The following is a 20746-nucleotide window of genomic DNA, read 5'->3' on the forward strand; positions in this document are numbered from 1 at the left end:
ACAGTGTCCAGGAAAAGTTATTGCACACTGGATTTTGGGAAAAACTTGGGGAAATTAGAAAAAAAGTGGGAAAAGAATGTTTTTACATTCTGAGCGTACGTTTTGTTCTCTGGTTTTGGACATTGTGTTCAAGGCCATTCTGAGTTTTCTGATATGATTATCAGTTTTTATTTGATGTGTTTTGTGCATTTTTTGGAGTAACACAGCAATGACATACATTAGACAGACAGCAAAATGTATTTGTTTCATTGCAACAGGAAAGTCATATCAATATCATTGCCTTCCCATCATTGTCCAGCAGAGCCACTTGCCGTAGTAATTGTAATAGTTATAATATGGAACGATAGAACTAAAACATGTACAATAGGCCAGGATGAATGAGAGTGCGAGTGTGGGGACAGATGGAAATTGTTAAAGAGACCCTTGTGTGCTCTTTAACATGCGCTGTCCCAATAAATAAATGAATAAATAAATAAAATAAGAAGATGCTTTCTTTAAGCATATGTGCAATTTTACCTTTTATTTTTAATACATTTATTTCAAGGTGATTCACATTGTTAAGCTGTAGAAGTACCGGCTTGAACACAGATAACAGATCAGACTCCGTTTACTGTTACTATTGTGAGCACCTCTGTGAATGAAAGGTGTGAATGAAAAAGGCACCCGTTTACAAGTGTTCACATATTGCACCAAGATCTCACCAGGGATGGGGACAAAATAGTTTGGGTGAAAAAGGAGAATTTGAAATGTGACACTGCAGTTGTTGTGGCTTGGTCCGTTGGCTGCGGGTGGCGCTGACATGAGCACGAATGGTGCCGCGGTGTCATGTGTTCTGTTGAAGTCTCGCAGCTCTCCTTGGAATTGGGTGTGTCCATCTCCCACTAATGTGTCATGTTAACGTCTCTCCAGTGTCATAACTCAAACTTTATTTTTCCCAAAGCTTTGTGCCCCACTAAAGCCGTGGTGCATCAACGCTTTTTAATGTATATGCACGACCTGTGGTGTGTTGTTGTACTATGTATTGGTCTTACTCTAGAGGATATATATAAAAGTGAGCAACAGTCAACTGTAAATTGTTGGTTTGAGTGTGAAAGATGAAGCCTGGTGATTGGTCAACGCCATAAGGATTCTATTTAAAGTCTTTATTCTGCAGTAACCTTTTACTTGTTTTCTTGTCCTCGATGTCGCAAATAAGGAAGTACTTTGTTCTGGGATTCAAGAGAACAGAAACTGCCCCAAAGTTAGAAAAAAGGGAAATCAAGACAGTTTATTACAGGTTGCTCTCTCCATCTCTCTTTCCAATATCAGACCTGTTAGTTTGCAACATGCACAACACACACACACCAATAATTGTACTTGGGAATCATTATACTTACATGGACAGCTATTGTTGCCCTATAGGAAGGTTCTTGGCAATTTAAGGAAATAAAATAGTTAAAGGGACTCTTTAAAATGTTCCAGACATGTCCTAATGTGTAGAATGAGCCCAGACCTGTTCACCACAACTGTCTCTAAAATCCTGCACTGTCACTCAAAAAGTTGTTACTTCGGGTCCGAAGTGCCGTCATGCACAAGCTTAATATAGAAGGTGCAGTTACAAGTATGAGATGGCAGTAGTGAGCATAAAATGACCAACTTGCATCTAGACTCTTTAAATTAATTATTCTAAAATGTTTCATGATGTATAGTGTTTGGCTCTGATGGTGCGGCAAAGAATATAACACAATTTAGTCTAAATAAATGAATCAATTGATGTTTTGTTTTGTTTGTTTGTTTGTTTGTTGTGTGTGTGTGTGTGTGTGTGTGTGCGTGCGTGCGTGCGTGCGTGTGTGTTTGTTGTTTTGCCTTGTTCATTGTTCTCTTTAACACTGCTAAGTTGAAGACTTTCAATCATAGAGTTTATTGCACAATGTATGTAACACAATGGCAAACAATCTGAAAAACAATAGCAATGCATTTACAGTAAAAGCACATAGATTCAGTTCTTGAATCTGAAATCAAAAGCTTTATTTTACACTGCAGCAGGACAACTTTTTTATCAGTGTATTATCTCTGTGAAGGAGCGGCAGCCTGGCCGTAGCCCTCCTCATAACGTCTTGTTTACTTGTCTTTCACCGTAAGTGCTTCTGTAGTTGCCTCTTGAGCCACTTGAGAAGGGTTGGCGCTAACTGACACTATCCTCTCTCTCGGCGAGTGGTAAACAGAGAGCAGCGGCTTGCAGTTTGGCCCGGTCTGTTCAGAGTAAGAGAAAGTCAAGTGTTCGGTGGTATCACGGGGCCACGTCCGTCAGCGCTGTCAATTGCTACGAGAGCTGTAAACCCGCACACTCTGACCTCTGCTGTGCATCAGATGTTGAAACTGTTGTGGGAACCTCCTGCTACTTTCATTCACACATAATGACTGCTCTTTTGCTTAGGCAATAACATATGCCGCTGAGCTTATTAGTAAAAGAAATACACTTTAGAATACACTGTAGATTCCAGAACAGTCCTTCAGTATTCTTGTTCCAGTTTTAAGTAAGTTATGTCAATGTTTGTATATTTATTGCATCCCTTTTCTCACTCTTTTACACATCTACACATAGCATAGTATAGCTTATTGTGCTCAGAAAACCTCATTATGCATTTTCTTTTGTTCAACAAATCAATCTCAAACCACAATGAGTTTGTGTGTGTCTCTGCTTTACCAATCTCAAGGCCAGGGATTCTCTAAATATTTCACGAGCAAATATGCTTACGGCTGTAATCATTTTTGATTGTAGAGAAGCTAAGGATCACCTGGTAAATAGCCCGGTACCCCTTTACTGGACACCTTGTATTTTTTGAAGCTTTGAACCGCGCTATTACATCTCCTTATCAAAAACAAACTTGTAGTTGTGTTTTGCTTCATTCCAGCAGTTTTTAGTAATCCTGTTCACGTTTGTCATTTCTTCTCCTGACTCTTGAAGTGCTCAGATTGCTATGACATTGATTTACATACCATTAGCTGAGAGCGAAAGCTTGTATTCACTGTTCCATAATGTGTATTTCCACTGCTGCCTGAAGAGGCCTCCTGACCATCCTGACCAGCTCAGTCTCCCACTACTGTGATTTCTTCATATTTCATCTTAAACTTCAATGGATATTTCAGGATTTTTGACATAGGGCCTCATTCCTTGTTATCCAGAGTGTTGTTGATTTCTGGAGATATTTTTTTTTGTAATTCATGCAGTTCATATATTTGAAGAGTTTAGTGGCGCTATGCTAATGCTAGGCTAGCACAGGCAAATCTTTCTTTTTCTTTCTTTTTTTTCTTTATTCGGACCATAAACAAAACATAAAAACACAAACTCATACGAACTCAAAATACAACCTGCCAACCTGCCAAATCACTTATAACGCCAGACTAACGATAAATGTCTGTGTCGATAGAATAATTTTAACCGTTTTGCATTTGAAAGAGCTTATATTTTAGCAGCATTAGCTCTGTGGTTGTATAAGCTATGGAGCGGCGGAGTGATCTGCTAGAAAATAGTCCCTCAAAATGCGATCGTTCATGTGATCAGTTATATTCCAAAAATTATTCTATCGACACAGACATTTATATGGTTAGTCTGGTGTTATAAGTGATTTGCCTCAGGTGCACTGTGGAGCTGTTTTTAATGCAGGCTAGCTGATACCATAGAAATGCACTAGCCTAGCACTAGCCTAGCAACAGGAAGCTCTTCAAATACAAGGGCTGCATGAATTACAAAAAAACATCTTCAGAAATAACTAGGAAATCCTGAAATATCCCTTTAAGGCATCAATGCTGAGGTGCCCAAAGTAATGTTTTTGCATGATATGCCTTTAACTGTGACGCCATCACCCCCCTGTCTCTCTCCAGTGACAATGTCCCGCACTGTGTCCACTTCAAGCCTGTTTTTCAGAAAGAGAGGTCAAAAGGTCATTAGTCTGAGTGACAGTAGTTATGGTGACCGGAGCTATATTTAAATCCTAAGAGCAAAGGAACCGTCTTGAATCATGTGTGGACCCACATTCGCATCCTCTTTCCAAACTAATGACCTCAGCTCCACACTGCCTTAAATAAAACTGACAGGCTCCATTTGACTTATTGGGCGAGGCTCATTGGGCAATACATTTTAATTTTAGCATACTTTGTCAAAATGCTAACTTAATAGAATTTGTCTGGATGTGAAAATAGAAATGCATGCTTAAATATCTGAGCTCACCAACCTGACATGGCACAATGTTAGGACACATAAAATGTGCAGAATATGCAACAATAGATTACTTTACATGCTTGTTTAGCTCCATCCAATATAACAAATGTGCTACACAGTTTTCAAGGCTTGGTGTTGGTAAAGGTGCATTTATTGTCATTATAAAACAAGATTTCTCCTCTGCATCTGAGACTTACTTCAATGCCGCTGGGACAAAGCGTGAGGAGTAGTGGGCAGCTGTGTGCAGGACCAGGGGACCCATCTCCAGATGTCAATCCAGGACCTATTGTGCATGTTTTTGGTTGATGGGAGAAACTGGAGCACCCGGAGGAAACCCATCCAGACACAGGGAGAGAAACATGCAAACTCGACACAGAAAGGCTCGCACGGTCCTATATGAAGAGTCTTTGAAAATGCAATTAATTATTAATAAATTACATCATTAAATAAATTGACATAGTTATGTGACTTATTTTCTGGTCGATTATGTCTCAACAAGGTTGTTTATCACAGTCTTTCTCATTAATCCCCGACGTAATAACCATACATTTGAACTATTTCATGAATCTGTAAATGAAAACTAATTATTCTGTAATAAATCACATCACACTCAAGCTCTTGGCCGAATACTGCCTTGATTTTATCACCTTAAATTAAAGCACAAAGGGTGCAGTGTCTATCATTTATATTTTACTCCCGATTTCACTTGGCATCATCACCACAAATCAAATGTAACGATCCCTTGATGAAGTGAGCTGTCTTTAAAGACGTACAATATATAAAGCCATAAGCATTTTTTCTTGGTTTGAGTATTTGGTGTGGATATCAGTGTATTGGCCTGACTTGAGTGTGTAATGCAGACAGAAAAGGCCTGAAACTCGAGGAGCTCCCATTATCAGCGCTGTTTACCTGAATGTGGAGATGCCACAGTCCCTGCAAACCACCTGCATCTTTACACTTACACAGCAGACAAACCATTCTTTGAAGAACTAATCCCTTGAGCCAGTTTAGTGTATCCATGACTCGAAAGACAAAGAGTTCAGTGTTAGCTTAAAGTGATTCCTAAATATTGGCGCAGTTGAAAGTGAGTTAATGAGAGAAGTGTGGCAGATGCTGCTGCTGTTGTGATGTGTTTGAGATACTGTGAAAGTGGCAGCACTAATAATAACTTTGTTGAGCCTTGTGGTCTCTGTTCAGTTCGTATTCACTCGTAGCCAAGTTTTACAGTCCTCTTTGTGAGCAGAATTAGTGAATTAATTAGTTTGTGCGACACAATTAGTTTGTAGCACAAGTTTGTAGCACAATTCAGTTTGTGCTACAGTAAATTTCCATACGATGCAAGTAATCAAAATGAACAATGGTTTTAGATTATGTCAGAATTACTGTGAAATATGGGCTATAGATTTTCTTTTTGTTTTCTTGATAAATATCGGCTACAGGATTATTGCAGTTCATTTGAGATCCTTCTGATTCTCCAGAAAATTGTTGACATATTCACTTTTGCTTCAATTGTCTCGACTTTATTAACCTTTTAAGGAGCCACTGAATCTAATTTAAGTGGGTCCCAGACAACACAAAAACTCATTATACAGTACACGCATAAGACCACTGAACATATTCTGAGAGCATCAGTACCAAAATAACAGTCTGTTCTGCAGCCCACAGGACACTTTTCCTATGTCTACCATTCCCAATTAACAATGGCCCTGAGCGCTGTCAGTAAACTACAATGTCGTGGTGGTGCCTGAGGGCTGCAGTGCCATATACATGCATATCTCCCGTCCCATCTCCCCAGTACACCTGTGTCAGCAGCATCAGGAGCCTGGGAAGAGGAGGCTCGCGTTGTCCTCAGCACCACAGATGGGGGCGGCCCACTCAGCACTAAATAAGTGTGTAATGTGACTGTTTATTTCCATAGCTAGAGGAGACCAGACTTCCCACAAGAGCGGTTTGACCCCCCTCTCCCGAGCCTCACCTGATGACATGGTCTTATCGCAGAGTGCTCCCTTCTCAGCCTCTGTTTAAGGATTAAGAGCTGCTATTCAAGCCATTGTGTGCAGTAAAAGAATCAGAAGTGACAGTCAAACTATCATGTCAGATAATCTCCTGAACACACAAGATGAGAAGCCACTGGTAAAGTGATCCCATGCACTAGTGATGCACAGTTAAGTGTAGATTTAATCTTTAAAGACTGCACTTCTGCTTTGAATAGGAGCTAATTTATAGGAGCTAATATTTGGAGTAGCAGCAACATTAAGAGTTTGTTGGAGATTTGACTTCTCACATGTAGCGAGAATGCGATATATCAGGGTGTCGATCTCATTTGGGTCATGGGCCGAAATGCAGCTCCCACAGCAGGTCGCCGGCCACACATAACGTAAATAGGAAAATACTTTTGAAAAAACATTTTTCAATAAATTGATAATAATAATGAGCTGTGATTGTAAAATGGTGGTGATTTGGTCAAAACCCCGACAGGACTGTATGTAGCCTAATAAATAATAATGGCTAACACTTGTATTGTGCTTGACAAGCCTGTGTCACAAGTGTCTCAAAGTGCTACATTATTGTCATTATTCATTCACTCCACACTCATTTACCACGTGGATGTAATGTGTTGTTTATATCCTGATCTCTTATTATATCAGTGCCCTCTGCTTGACACATGTGGGATTCTTACCTCTTTTTTATTTTTATTTAAGCTGCCCCTAGTGGCTGGAATGAGCATTCTGGGTATAACTCAGCACAGGAATGGTCTTGAGACTTGTTTTTATTTTACATAGTCAGAAATGTATGCTCTACACGTCAGGGGCCGGATTAAATCATCTCACCGGCCGGATGTCCCTGACACTAAACTCATAAACTCAATGCATGTGCATCGTGAACAAAGTTGTGCGTTCTACTTTCTCTGAGATTGTTTACATTTTTAGGGTTATTCAGGGTCATCTGCAATTTTTGTCTTAATCTTATTGAGAAATAACATAGGACATAGGTAAGCCTAATTTAGGTCTATTTTAGTCCCTGTTTAGTGCAGATTTTATGCCATGTGGTACTAGGAATGGCAAATATCTCATGAGGTGGTGTGAAAAGTTTGAGCACCAGTGACATAGGACCTTTTTTATTATCAGGAGAAATAATTGCCATTATGGAGTATATTAGGGACTTGCTTTATTACTTGGGTAAGGATCAGACCTACACAGACATAATACTTTAACCTGTTTTCTACTTTCTTCGGGTTAGGCAGGAGAGCTTACGGCCTTTAAGCCAATGTTATACTTCATTTGAAAGCCAAGACCTTCTATATTCCCAAACTATGTGTAAGATCTGTGTGAGTGAAACACAACGTACATCACATTTGCCGTCCCTATCCCTAACCCAATCATAACCCTGACCCTAAACCTAACCCTAACCACCTGATCGGGGGGACGGCAAGTAACAGGTTAGAGTGTAATTATAATATCAGTTGCAATTTCTTTCAAATGTGGTGTTGGGAATGGATTGTGGTCCGTGCTAGGAGTGTTTTGAGAGGGGATGACACGGCAAGTACGAGGACATTACCCGACGATCTCTCCAAATTGGCAGATTGTCACGATTTGATTTTCATTGTTCGATCGCCCAGCTATATACTTTTCAATGATGTAACTTTTTGCATAAATTCAGCATAAGCACACATACCTTTTGTTGTAAGTCCATTGGCCAACTCACCCCCCGACCTCACGTCCTTCTAAACAGATTTAAAATGAAACGTCAGCTCATCCCGTGCACGCGCTAATACTTAAGCACGGGAATATTTGAGTCCGAGTGTTAGTTTGGGAAGACTCCCCTAAATCCGTGGCAGCATCAAAGCGCACCCTGCCTCCTCTCCACCCGCACAAAGAGACGGTGACCTTGCCTTTGGCCTCCTGGCTGTCTGACAAAGCAATCCCTATGCTCTAGTGCGGTACGGCTGTCCTCTAAATGAAAGTAACTGAGAGGCGAAGGGCAAAGAGGCCTATGGAATATCAATGTGCGATGCTCTCAATTAAGATTAAAGCTTTTGAATGGAATCCTATGGAGCTGCCTCCGTAAGAAATACTTGACATTTTACCCTTGCTGACTCCGGTTAAAAAATGTGTCCCATGCTATACCAGCTCCGCCATCACCTCCTCTGCCTGTGCCGCTAACTAGCTGCCCCCTCCTCGGCCGACCCCCTCCGTCTGCTGAATTCATTGTGTAGATATTGACTTAGGCTATAGTCACACTCTTCTTCTAAGAAATAAGTGAAATGGATCATCTTACTGCCAGGGGATGATAAGAATACTGAAATATGAAAAAGCGACTGGATCAGCAAAATGACAAACTAAGGGGGGGAAATATGAGGCACTAGTGATAAACCCTCACAGGCTGCAGAGATGAGCAGCGGAGGGTCTGGATAGGCACTGTGCTTGTGCATTATTTTTTGGATTTGTCGAAAAATTATCTTAATGGGTGCTGCGGATTATTATCATTTCCCCCTAAAAATGTAGTGCAAAATACCTCTCAAGATTTAGCAGTCTGAGTTTCTTGATTTAATAGGGAGGTGAGAATTTGAAAGCTTGTTTGTGCTATTTCACCCGACAAAATACACACATTTATTTCATTACGGATAACTACAATGGAAAAGTACTTGAGGGAAATACCTGAAAAAACATGCAACTTCTCTGTGGGCGGCTCATCCCTCCTCAGACCTGACTCATATACTGTATCACGACTTTGAGCGGGACACCACCACCTCGTCTCCGTGGACATGTCGCTGCTTTGCTTTGATCGCCGGGCCTAACTTTTAAAGTGTGGTCGACTTTGAATACATCAGGTCAGTGTGCGGCAGCTAAATGTTCATTTCCTTGGAGAAACAGATGAAATATCACTTGAAGTCAAAATGTAAGTATTTTCCGTGAAGTCATTGAGCTAGGGGAGCCACATTATCACCTCAGATAATCTCTTGCACAAACATAGTTAGTGCAGCCTCTCCTTTAGTGGCAGTGTTATAATTACCTGCTGTATGCGATGCTGTTAACGAGAGTTCATTAGAAAGTAGCTTCCAATAATCGCCTTAATAGTTTACAATTTATTTATCCTGAAACATGGTTTTAATAAAGTGCCAATAAAAATGGAATCGTTTTATGGAAATACAAAATTAACTGCTATTTGTGGGAAATCTATCACTTTTAATTGCTTGCTTGCGACAATGTGGAACTCTACATCAGGCACCGGTTTTCATGGAAGAGACCTGTTCCTGATTTTTGATCCACCAGGTTCTTTCTAAAGTGGATAATGCAGCGGATAAGTGAAAAGGGAGTGAAAAGGAATAGCAGAAAAGAGCCTGGGAGCGTTTGCAAATTGTGTCCAGACTCAAGACTAAGGCGATTTATGTGGCACATGCACTAACAACAGAGCTTTATCACTTTGAACCATCGTTGACACCTAATTACTTACTGAAGGCTGGGTACCTGTCATAAATGGTTGCAGAATATATAATTTTCCAGTATCATGGCAAGAATATAAACACCAGCCAAATTGGAATCATACATTAAGTTTGTTTCTGAAAACACCTATTATATGCAAAACGTGAGGCATTAAAAAGGAAACTTGTGGTTGGCTTGACTGAGCCGGACTAAACGGACGCCATGTTGTACAGTTTGGTACTGCATCAGTGAAGTTTGACGTGTGGCCTGTTCATTTTCTGTAGTAAAATTAGACACAGCAATTTTTCCAAGACTACTTTTTAAAGGAATAGGCGACCGTTTTTTCATACTGAGATACTGTATGTTCTTACCTTCGCTTAGTTCATTTGTACCTGTCTGGTCTTCATGCGTGCCCTCAGTCACGTAAACACAGCACAGACGCCGTTAGCATAGCCTAATAACTTCACTTAACTGTTTCGGACGCCAAAGTACTCCTGGTATTATTACGCCTTACAATATAGTTCCCCTTTTTATCCGCTTAGAAAATCCACATTGTTTAATTTTGTGTAACTATGCTTGGATGGTGTAGCACTTCACGTAACCATATTAAAATAGGGAAAACGTGGAAAAGCTTGGTCGCTTCTATCTTCACCTCGTTTGGAGCTAGAGGAGAGGAGGAGAGGCTAAATGCTAACGCCGTCTGTGCTGTGTTTACGTGACTGACGTGAAGACCAGACGGATACAAATGAACTCGTCTAAGCTAAGGTAAGAACATATCTAAGTATGGAAAAACGGTGGCCTATTCCTTTAAGAAAAGCTTTCAGAGCAGCTATTCGCTCTTCTTTTTAAAAAAAACAGCAGCTCAGGAGCATAAAAAAAAAGAAGAAAAACAGGTGCAGCCGCCATTTTCTCACACAGTGATTTTTCTGGACATAAGGCACCAGAGCAAATCTCATGGGGCTGTTACATGTTATTGTATTAAACGTTTCTGTATTAACACATGCAATTGCAGTCAGACTTGTTTGCCTTCAGCTGCATATAAGGACCATGGCATTCCTCATTTGAAAGCTAAGAACCTCAAGAGTTCAGTCACTGAGCTTTAAAGACACATTTTTTAACTTAAATGTTGACACAATTTTGTTTAAAGGCGCATTGTTTGGAGGGTTTTCGCTGCTCACCAGAAAACATACAAAACAATTGATCCTGGAGCGTTGTGGAGGGAACCGTGATCGAAAGCAAAGTCGCCACGCTATCCACTCATACAGCCACCGGGTCACTACAAGGTAAAGTATGCACACTTTTTTTTTCACATAAAAAGTTGCATAATGCACCTTTACATTTTTACCGTGTTTTTGCTGGTTTGACATTTTTGCCGATGTTCATTATTTTACTTCCTAATTGGACACTGGCAGGAAGTGACATACTCTACGTAAACCTCTCTATGTCACAAAAGAATCAAACTAATATTAAAAATAACCTCACTGATATCACGATTATTACCACAGATATCATCCATGAAACTAAGTCAAATGGATTAAAGCCTGTCATGTGACTAGCACTGCTTAGGACTTGATTGTAGAAGTTGGGAGAAAGTCTCTCATGTTCATGTCCAACACTTAAAGGCCCTCTACCTGATTTTTCTTTTTATTACAAACAATGAAAGAGGAAACCACTAAATTAGTAGTGGTCCAAACTCATTCCTAACTTTCCTAACTTATTCGTAACATATCATCCCACTTCTTCACAGGGACGAGTTTCTCAACTTGCAGATTCACTTTTCAGCAGTGGAACCGTTTTCAGTGGGTCGTGAGCCATTTCTTTCAATATTTATCTTCTGAAAAAGTGTTATATCACCATCTGAGTCTGTTAACCGAGCATATTTTCTCCAGTTTGGTTTTACTGAAATCTTAAAGCTTCTTGAACAAAATGTCCAAATAGCGACAAAAACATGACGTAAATGAGGATGAAAACGCAGCAGTAAAAGCATCAAAAGAGCAACAAAACTGATGAAAAAAACAAAAACGTGACAAAAAGAACAACGCAAGGGAAAATCTTTGATGAGTTTTGAAGGTCTGAGCTTTCAAATGAAGCGTTACACTGGCCTAAAGGCTGTTAACTCCATTCAAGAAGCCATTTGGTGAAGCTGAAATGGAGAAAATGTGCCCGTTTAAGGCGGGGTTTAAGAGGTTAAAGAATAGCTGCTATCAGCTTGTTTTCATCATGATATCTTCTATATCTAATGCTTCTTCAATGAATAGTGGGGAAAGTAAGTTCATGTAATTGATCCAAATGCTTTATAATTAGAAGCATAGTTTTTTTTTCTTCACATATGTCAGAGTTTATAATATACTAAAGGAGGACAGAGCTAATTTTGTTCTACTACTCGGAAAGGTTTTGTGCCTTTATGATCTGGTGACGGTAAGTGTGGGGCTCATTCTGTTATCCAAAACAGAAAATGAAATCATGTCTTTGTAAAAGAAAAAAAAACACCTCACATACCCTATCTTTAAGACATCTATTAGCATCTGTGACAAAACTGTCTCACGGCTTTTGCACAGTTCATAATCAGATACAGCCTGAATCCGTATGAAAATGACGCGCATGAAAATAAAACCGTAGTGTTGACTCCACCCTCAATAAACAGAAATCCACATCACGCTCCAACTCTGCAGTTAACAGAATCAATGCAATTCCACTTGTGCTGATGTTGCAGACCGGGGCCCTTCCCCCAAACCCCTTCATCTCTCCCACCCCCCACCTCCGCCGGCTCGCTCTCTGATAGTCCCCTCTCTCCCGTATACGTGCACAGGTCTGCCCATCCAAACACATTAGCGGCAGAAGCCATCACGCAATCAAGACAAGGCAGTGTATGAGACGTCAGGCCAATTTGTTTCCTTCTCGCAGCTACATCATATTAGCAGGGCGGCTATACCCTTGAGCTAAATCCAAGTTCACACAGAGGCAGTGAGCGGCTGGACAGGACGGCCCGCTCTGTCAGCACTTTCCTGACTGCTGCTGCTGACATGTATCCAGTAAACTGGCGTGAATTGATATAAAAAAGAAAAAAAAATCTTGGGAGTCTCAAATATGCTTCTTTAGATGTGGTCGGTTTGCATAATTTCTAGGGGTACAGTTACAGTCGGAAAGGGCAAGCAAGATCATATTCACAACTGAACACGAGGCTGCTCTTTTTCCCGCTGCTGCAACAGAAATGTGGCTTAGGATGGAAATTCAGAAATCAGAATGCAGTCAGTAATCACAAAGGTTGCGATTATTTAGGTAATACCCTCTGTTAATAACAAAGTGTCCTTCTTCCATGTGCTCTTTGAATGTCGTCGACATCCTGTCTTAATTTATTAATTTTATGGCCAAAGTACGATTATTGTTTCATTCTTTTCTACTCTCCAAACACTGCTGCAGATCTACGAATCGCTGATGCTGTTTTCAGCCAATCAGAATGAGTGTTACAGCCTATGCATACCCCATGAGGATTTCAAAGTACTTAAGGAGGCTAGCGATGTGTAAAACCCACTGGCCTAATAGTTTAGACGTCTACAAACATGTACTGATATGCATGTGCTTCTCATGTTTATAATTCAGTCTTGTCTCAAAGGGTAATGCTCCTGGATGTGTTTAAAATGACAAGAGATAATAAATATATCAATAAGATTTCAGCAAATGGATGGTGCAGCATTGTTTAATTAGTTGTGTGGACAAAAGCTTTATATTGTACTCACACCACACACTAGCCTTAAAAACAATTATCAACACGTCAGCTCTGAATGCTGGAATCAGATCGTTTTTCTCACTGCGCGGCCTCACACTGCGAGGAGACACTATTGTCTCAGCCAATTAATTAAAATGAAAAATTATCTTATATGTAACTGCACAATAGTGAGTTGGAGTTTCCAGACACTGATTGTTGGTCACATGGTCATTGTCTAGACGTCAAAAGGAGGACCAGTCCCTGCTTCTTGATTCACAGCTTGACTCCCTTTTCTTGCATTCAAGGAGGCAGCTAAGTTTAGGCATATTCTCTCGACCCGCTAGTAGATGCATGTCTATATTTTTTATTTATCGTTTGAATAGACTTCCTTCTGAACCACTGTGTAAGCCTGTGTACAGCCTGCGAACCCTCAGATACGAAATGTGGGGCACTGGAAACGATAGAGTCCTATTCTCTGTGAAAAGGAGCTAATCTTTGGAGCTCTCCCCCTGCTGACGTACAGACTATAACAAGACTATGCCGTTTCAGCAACACTGTCAAGGGTGACCACCTCAAATAGGGGAAAGGATGGGGCCAACAGTGCAATTCGGTGGGACATGGAGGGACGGTTGTGATAAAGAAAATGATAACTCTTTAACTTGCTGCAGTCTGATAAATAAAGGCTGTCATATGAGGTGCAAACGATTTCATTTACTGTTGATAGCCAAAAATCACACACTTTTTCAATTGTATGGGATAACAATAGGTTTTGACCCATAACATTGTTTCTTATAGCATCATTGCTTCACTGTGGCACCAATGACAAAGTTGAACCTTAATTATAGGTATATTAAAGGTCTGTGCTCTACAACCAAAAGAGAGGCAAACCACCTTGATCTTTTTGTTTTTACCAAGTACACTCTTTTCATTCACATATTTCGAGACTATACTCCGCTCTTTCACTCTGACATGGCACCACTGTCCAACATAGGCACGATGCTGCTGGGAAGAAAAAAAAGGAAAAAAAAAAAAAAATCCATGTGACTCAATAATGACTTTTCTTGTTTGGCACACAACGCCATGACTATCCATCGATCTGAGCAGATCTCTGGGGAGGATGCCATGAAATGCAGTAATATTTTAGCCTTGGACAATTAACCTAATGAACTGTTTATAATGAGTCATTTCCTGTTTCCGTTGTTTATATGAAGGCCCTTTTGTTCCGTGTTTAGGTGTTAGTGGCAGAGAGCTATGCATCTTTGAGACTTGTTCCTTTCTGTTCAAAAACTGCCTTGGTTAAAAAATACAGTGTTATCTACATTTTGTATTCAATTTCAATTTACTGAACTAAATATGTGCCTTTACCACATGGTTTATGGATGTCCTTTTAAATGAGAGTAAATTATGTTTTTCCTTTTAGTGTCATTTAAAGTGGACGTATCATGCAAAATTGACTTTTTTGAGCTTTAAACCTTGTTAGTATTTCACGCAGTTTTGAGTTATCCTCGGGGCAATCCTGTTTAAGTTTGCTGTTTCTTCTTCTACAGTGTCATGGCTAAAACCCCAAACTGTCCTCCACATTTTTAAACGCCATAATCCAACATTTTATCGGTTCTGAGTCAAAGTGTGTTCATCGAGCCGTGCTGACGCTGTAAACCACGCCGTAAATCAAAACAGAAAGTGTAATGGTTTATTCATTTAGCTGCCTGCAGGAGGAGCCCCAGTCACAGTCAGCTCTAGTGCCAGCATTTTTAAATTATAAATGGTAAAATATCAATGCTGAGGCACGCACAATGATGTTTTAAGTCTATTTTTAAGCCCCATATGCGTGGTATGGCTACTTTAACACTTAAACAATCTTTCCTCCTATTTCCTCGAGCTCCATGCCAAGTGCTGTTAGTAAATGGACTGTAGAGCTGACAATCACAAAGCCCCATGACGATAACTGAGATCTTCCAAAGCTGACATTGCAGTTTAACCTCTTACCACCCGTCTTTACCGAGCGCATTTTCTCCAGTTCAGTTTTTCCCAAATGTAAAACCTTCTGAACTGGGGCTGACTGCCTATGGGCCAGTGTAATGCCTCATTTGAAAGCTACAAGACCTACAAAACTTATCTAAATTGCTCTTTTTCATTGCGCTGTTGCTGTGTTATTGTCACTTTTGCAATATTTTTTTCCATCACTTTTTTTGTTGGGTTTTTGTCAAATTTTTGCCACATTTTCACTGCTTTTTGTCACGATTTTTGTTGTTATTCTGACACTTTTTTAAAAAGAGTTCAGATTTGGGTAATGCCAAACTGGAGAAAACGTGCTCAGTTCAGATGGGGGTTAAAGCAGTACTAAGTAACTCATGCCCCTAGAGGCCATAAGCGCCACTGCAGGTGTCGTATCATGTTGCTGTTTTTACTCATTAATTGTCCGTGAGAGTAAATACTACGTTGACAGAAAAGACAAAGGGAAGGAGGGATATTGTTCATCGAATTACACAATGGAGATAATTTTTTTCACTCAAACTTGGCTGTAAATACTGTGAAGTGGCGCTAGCCTGTTAGCCTGTTAGCTTCTTCTTCGGGATTCCATTAATGTGTATGGCACCTCTGACCCGGTGCAGGAAAGCTGCAGTTGTGGAGATGAAAGACCCCCTAATCATCCCATCAACACTTGTACTACGCCCAGAGCTACAACGAAAAGGATTTATTAAGGTAAACAAGTTACTTAGTACTGCTTTAAGAGGTTAAAGTAAATGCTGATTTATTGCACAGCCCTTGAAGTCAGCCAGATATCATCTGAGAGATCATGATAACAATCATCTAAAACTTACCAAGGAACTTTTGAACTGTGTTGATAAACTTGCTACAGTTAAAGAAAACCTATAACTAGCTACAAAAAAGCTACAAAACGCTTTCACTTGTATCGCCCACTCTGCTGTTATGGCGTTTCTTGTGCTCATGTGGTGTGCGTCCGTTTGGCTATGGTGTTACCTACAGCAGCACATGAAGACAAATGAGCCACAAAGCGTCCAGTCAATAGTTCAATTATCTGATGTCTGTCCAGCTTAATTAAACATATAATTGAGCTGCCTAAAACTAATGATAGTCATCCCACTGCCCATGAATCGCCCGGCTTTGGCATAACCACCACTTGACCCCGGCGCGGATTGACTTGCGTTAAGTGCAGGGTCAGGGTGTATCCACTGTTGTTCACCCAGGGACACTCCCCGCTCCCCCCTCCGCACGGCACACGGGCTGCTGTCGCATGTCTCCCTATGTGGCTCTGAGCTCTGCCAAAAACAGTCGGGGAGAGGGAAAAATGCAATTACTGCCAGATTATCATACTGCTTCCGTTTGACTTTTCCCAGCGAATTCATGAATATATATGAATCCATCTCGCATCTCAATCTCAAATCCTTGCGTGTCTTGGTTTTCCACGTGTTTGGTGGCCGCCATTCTCTTTGTTTTGTTTAAAGTAGTGTTTCTATATGGAGATAAAACAGATAAAAGACACAGTGAAATTTAAAATATGACCATTATTATCCTCAACCTTTTTTTCCCTAATTTTAAAATACCCATTTTAATGAAGTTTGCTGATGTTGGCAGGGAAAAACAATTGAGTTTATTCAGGAATGATTAAGGCCTGGTCAACGGAACAGCTTAAATAGATATTTAGGTATAAGAGGGATAAGTGTTTACAACATTTGTCTGCTACATTACTTGATCATTCAAATAATTCATTCTATCTATTAGATAATATAGTATAATATGTAATTTATTTAGTGTGTGTTTGCACTATATAAATGCACTATTACTACTACTTTACTACTGTTAACTTTTGACTGCCTTGTGACTACATGTACATGAGCATTTTTGCTATAATCTTCTACTTGTCCGTTGCCGAGTTGTGGGGGCAGCTGTTGGAGCCTCACGATTCTAACCGGGCCTGTTGGTCTCTCATAAGGAGCTCCTGAACTGCTCTTTGTCTGACCCGTCACCTAGGACCTGTTTGTCATGGGAGACCCTACCAGGGGCACGAAGCCCCCGACAACATAGCTCCTGGGATCATTCGGGTGTTCAAACTCCTCCACCACGTTAAGGTGGCGATTCCAGGAGGGGATAACATTTTTATATGATTGTTTATTAATGTGTGCTAACCCCATCACATGAATAAATACACAAATTGTGATATAAACAAAGACAATGAGTTGGACTTTTAACAAAAGAAGAAAGTGGTGCACCCCTTTTTACTTTATTCAGGACATACAGTAGCGCTACAGCTATAACGTAACAGTTATACTGAGGCTTTCTATGTGTAGTTGTGAGTCAAAGCCGTTTTTGAAAATTGAAAAAGTAAAGATCATTACTGGACTAGTGCAATGTCCAAACCTTCACAACCTTTCTCCATTGCAAACATAAACAAGTGATAGGGGAAACTGTTCCACCAACTTTTCTTCATTTTTCTTCCCCTTTTATGCTCGATGTGAATATGACACATGACATATTGAGAGTACGGTCAAAAAGAAGAGCACAGTATTTGCATGGTTCAACACATCTTTTAGCTCCACACAGAAGCCCTTAAGGAAGACTTGTGTATTCCTTGATGTATCACTAACCTTTGGACTTCAACACTGCTCTTCTTAATAGCCCGATTCGACGAATCATTTAAAAGCTCGCTGAAACAGACAGATGGGTAATGGATTGCATGGCGAATCAATGTTTGGATCAATAGAAGACATGCATCAATAAATGGATAGAGAGGTAGCTGCTGAAATAGACACCAGAGTTAATATGCAGCACCGTGTAACAGCATTGTGTGAGTGTAAGCTGGAGAGGGCTAATACAGGTGAACCCTGATAACATGTCCTTCTGAATAATGCAAGCGACTAACTGACAGCGATAAGCTAAACTTAAGCTAAGCTGCTAAAGTGCGGCTTGGAGAGCTCTTCAACTCACCACCCCCATAACCAGAGGGTCCCATTTCTCTACATGAATTCAATTTACCCGTAATGGCATAATTATACGCTTTTGAAAGAGATTCAAAAATATTGAAATGTACTATGTTGTTCACTGTAGTTTTTCTATTTCACCATATTTTCTATTAATAAATTTTAAAATTTAAATTTATTCATCTATTTATTGGATCGGAGACAGTACAATCGTGAACAGTCAGATATTGTTAAGGCGTCATATTTTAGCAAAACTGCTCATTTGTATTTGTATAGAAGTGCAGCATACAGTTAGCATTTAACCAGCAGTGTCGGAAATACATAATCTATTATCAGTTGACAGATAAGGTAGTTTTATGATGTGTATTTACACAAAATCCAGAAGGATACAGTCAGTGAAATAAACAGCTATTCACATGTTACAGGCGGCTGTGTGGAACTTAGAGAATGTAGAATTTAGGACAAAATATAAGTTACTTCTTCCTGGGTCACATTACACTGTGACGTGTCGCAGCACAGAGTGGTTGGACTTGTTTGTTTCAGGTGTTTGACTCATGGCTGCAGCACTGGACACTCAAGTTGTGGTGGAGATGTTCAGCAGTGAGGCATCCCACACACTGATAAGTGCGTCTGCTAGTATCAGGAGTGACTGTGTCAGCTGCTGTAAACAAAATAAATATAATACCTCCAAGACCTCATACTGCACTCCTTGGAAGCAAGTGGCAAGACACTACAGCTGTTTCTCATGGCCCGCTGCCATAAATCTCCACTGGACGTCTTGCTTTAAGGGTGCCATGGGGCAGCTGTACTCGTCTAAATATAGAGCCAAGGCTGCAGCCCGGACAGCGTAAACGCAAGTCCCAACATGTAGCTTAGCATTAAATCCTATATCAACCATATCTCCCACCTGCGTTAGAGCTGGCATCAGCATTTGCAACAGTGCAGCAGGAACTGTCTGAATGTTGTGCAAACTGAACATCCGCACATGTCACTGTCTGACTCACTCAGGGCCTGACCGCACACTCAAACAAACACTTGATTTTTTTCAACAAACCCAGCGTTCGTTATCAGTGTGTGGTGGCCTGAGGCAGAACGCTCCCTGCCCGCTGCTGTGACATCCAGTGTGCACCTGTGATGGAGACAAACAAGGCTAATGTGGCACAGCACACACGCGTCACTCTGACAGCTATCACAAGTACAGTCAGTGCACCAGAGTAAGCACATTTTATCAGTGTTGTCTTTTAGTCAGGGCTGTCTTCTCCAAATTAAAGCCGTACGATGCAACTATTTGACATTACTGTTGTGGAAACAGAGCAGCAAAGAAGCCTGACAGTGACACTCAAGTATATTTTCAGATAATTGCATTTTGTTCATATTTGTATGTCATATATTTTGAGAGCCATATACAGTATACTGCCTAAAACAACTTAAAATCTACTAAAATACATAATGTTAGATCTGCGCTACCAAAGCTCGGCCTACCATTTTTACGAGTCATGCTGTAGGAATTTCCACAGCATTACATTACTTTACTGTAAGTAGTTTTATTCAAAGGGAGGGACTATTCACAAGATAACATTTGTTAAAAAAAAAAGACGCATGACGCAAAGAGACGCATGTTAGTCTCTCCACCTTAAACGCCCTATACCTGATTTTTTCATTTCAAACAATGAAAGAGGAAGCCACTAAATTGAAATGTTGGTGGGGGTACAAACTCATCCCTAATCTTCCCAACATATTTGTAGCATCCCAATTCTTAAAAGGGACATGTTTATAGGCACATTTCACTACTTGCAGGGTCACTTTCACAAGAATGCTAGAAAACTCGCCTCCAAGTTCATGAAATTGATACAAATGCTTTATAATTCGATCTACAGTGTTTTCCCCACAAATGACTGAAAATACAGAAAGTATATAATGTTGTTTTAAGCTGACATGTGGATTGTGAATAAACATTTATTTAATAGTACAAGGAAGACGAGCTCCAAAATACATATATTTTAATCAAAACTGCTCCCTTAATTACACAGTATTTTGCGAATTCACGTACACAATGGAAAGATTTGGAAATCAAGTCATTGTAGAGAAGCCCAAAACTTAGTCAAGTGCACACACAAATCTAACTCTGTTGAATATATAATCAACATTCCTCGCTGTTTCTTGATATAACTTGCCTCAGCCAACTCTAAAAAAAAACTGAAATCTCGAGACGGCCATGCTTACATAGGACACAATGAGTCATAATACTAACTACCTATTCCTGATTACCATACTGCTGCGCTCACCTGCTCATTTTACCCATGTCTTTTTCTATAATTGCAGATTCTCTACACGCCTGCGATGAACAATCCCAAATGCGTGTTTTGCCTTTACACTCTGCGGTCTTTAAAGCGCTCTGCTGCGGAGGAGAGTCTGAGAAGACCATGCATCGGGCCCGGCCTTGCTGTGCTGAAGCGCATCATAAATCCGGTTAGTG

At 40.3% G+C, this 20746-nt stretch overlaps 1 long non-coding RNA gene across 1 annotated transcript in view; it reads left to right on the top strand.

Annotated features, from left to right (window-relative positions):
- Positions 1-20746, top strand: part of LOC306979880 — a 32448-nt gene extending 11702 nt beyond the window's left edge. The window contains exon 3 of the long non-coding RNA XR_013793968.1: positions 20593-20746. This is a non-coding gene — a long non-coding RNA (uncharacterized lncRNA). The remainder of the gene's footprint in view (positions 1-20592) is intronic.

This window comes from Gobius niger (assembly GCF_951799975.1).
Source record: "Gobius niger genome assembly, chromosome: 20".
NCBI lineage: Eukaryota > Metazoa > Chordata > Actinopteri > Gobiiformes > Gobiidae > Gobius > Gobius niger.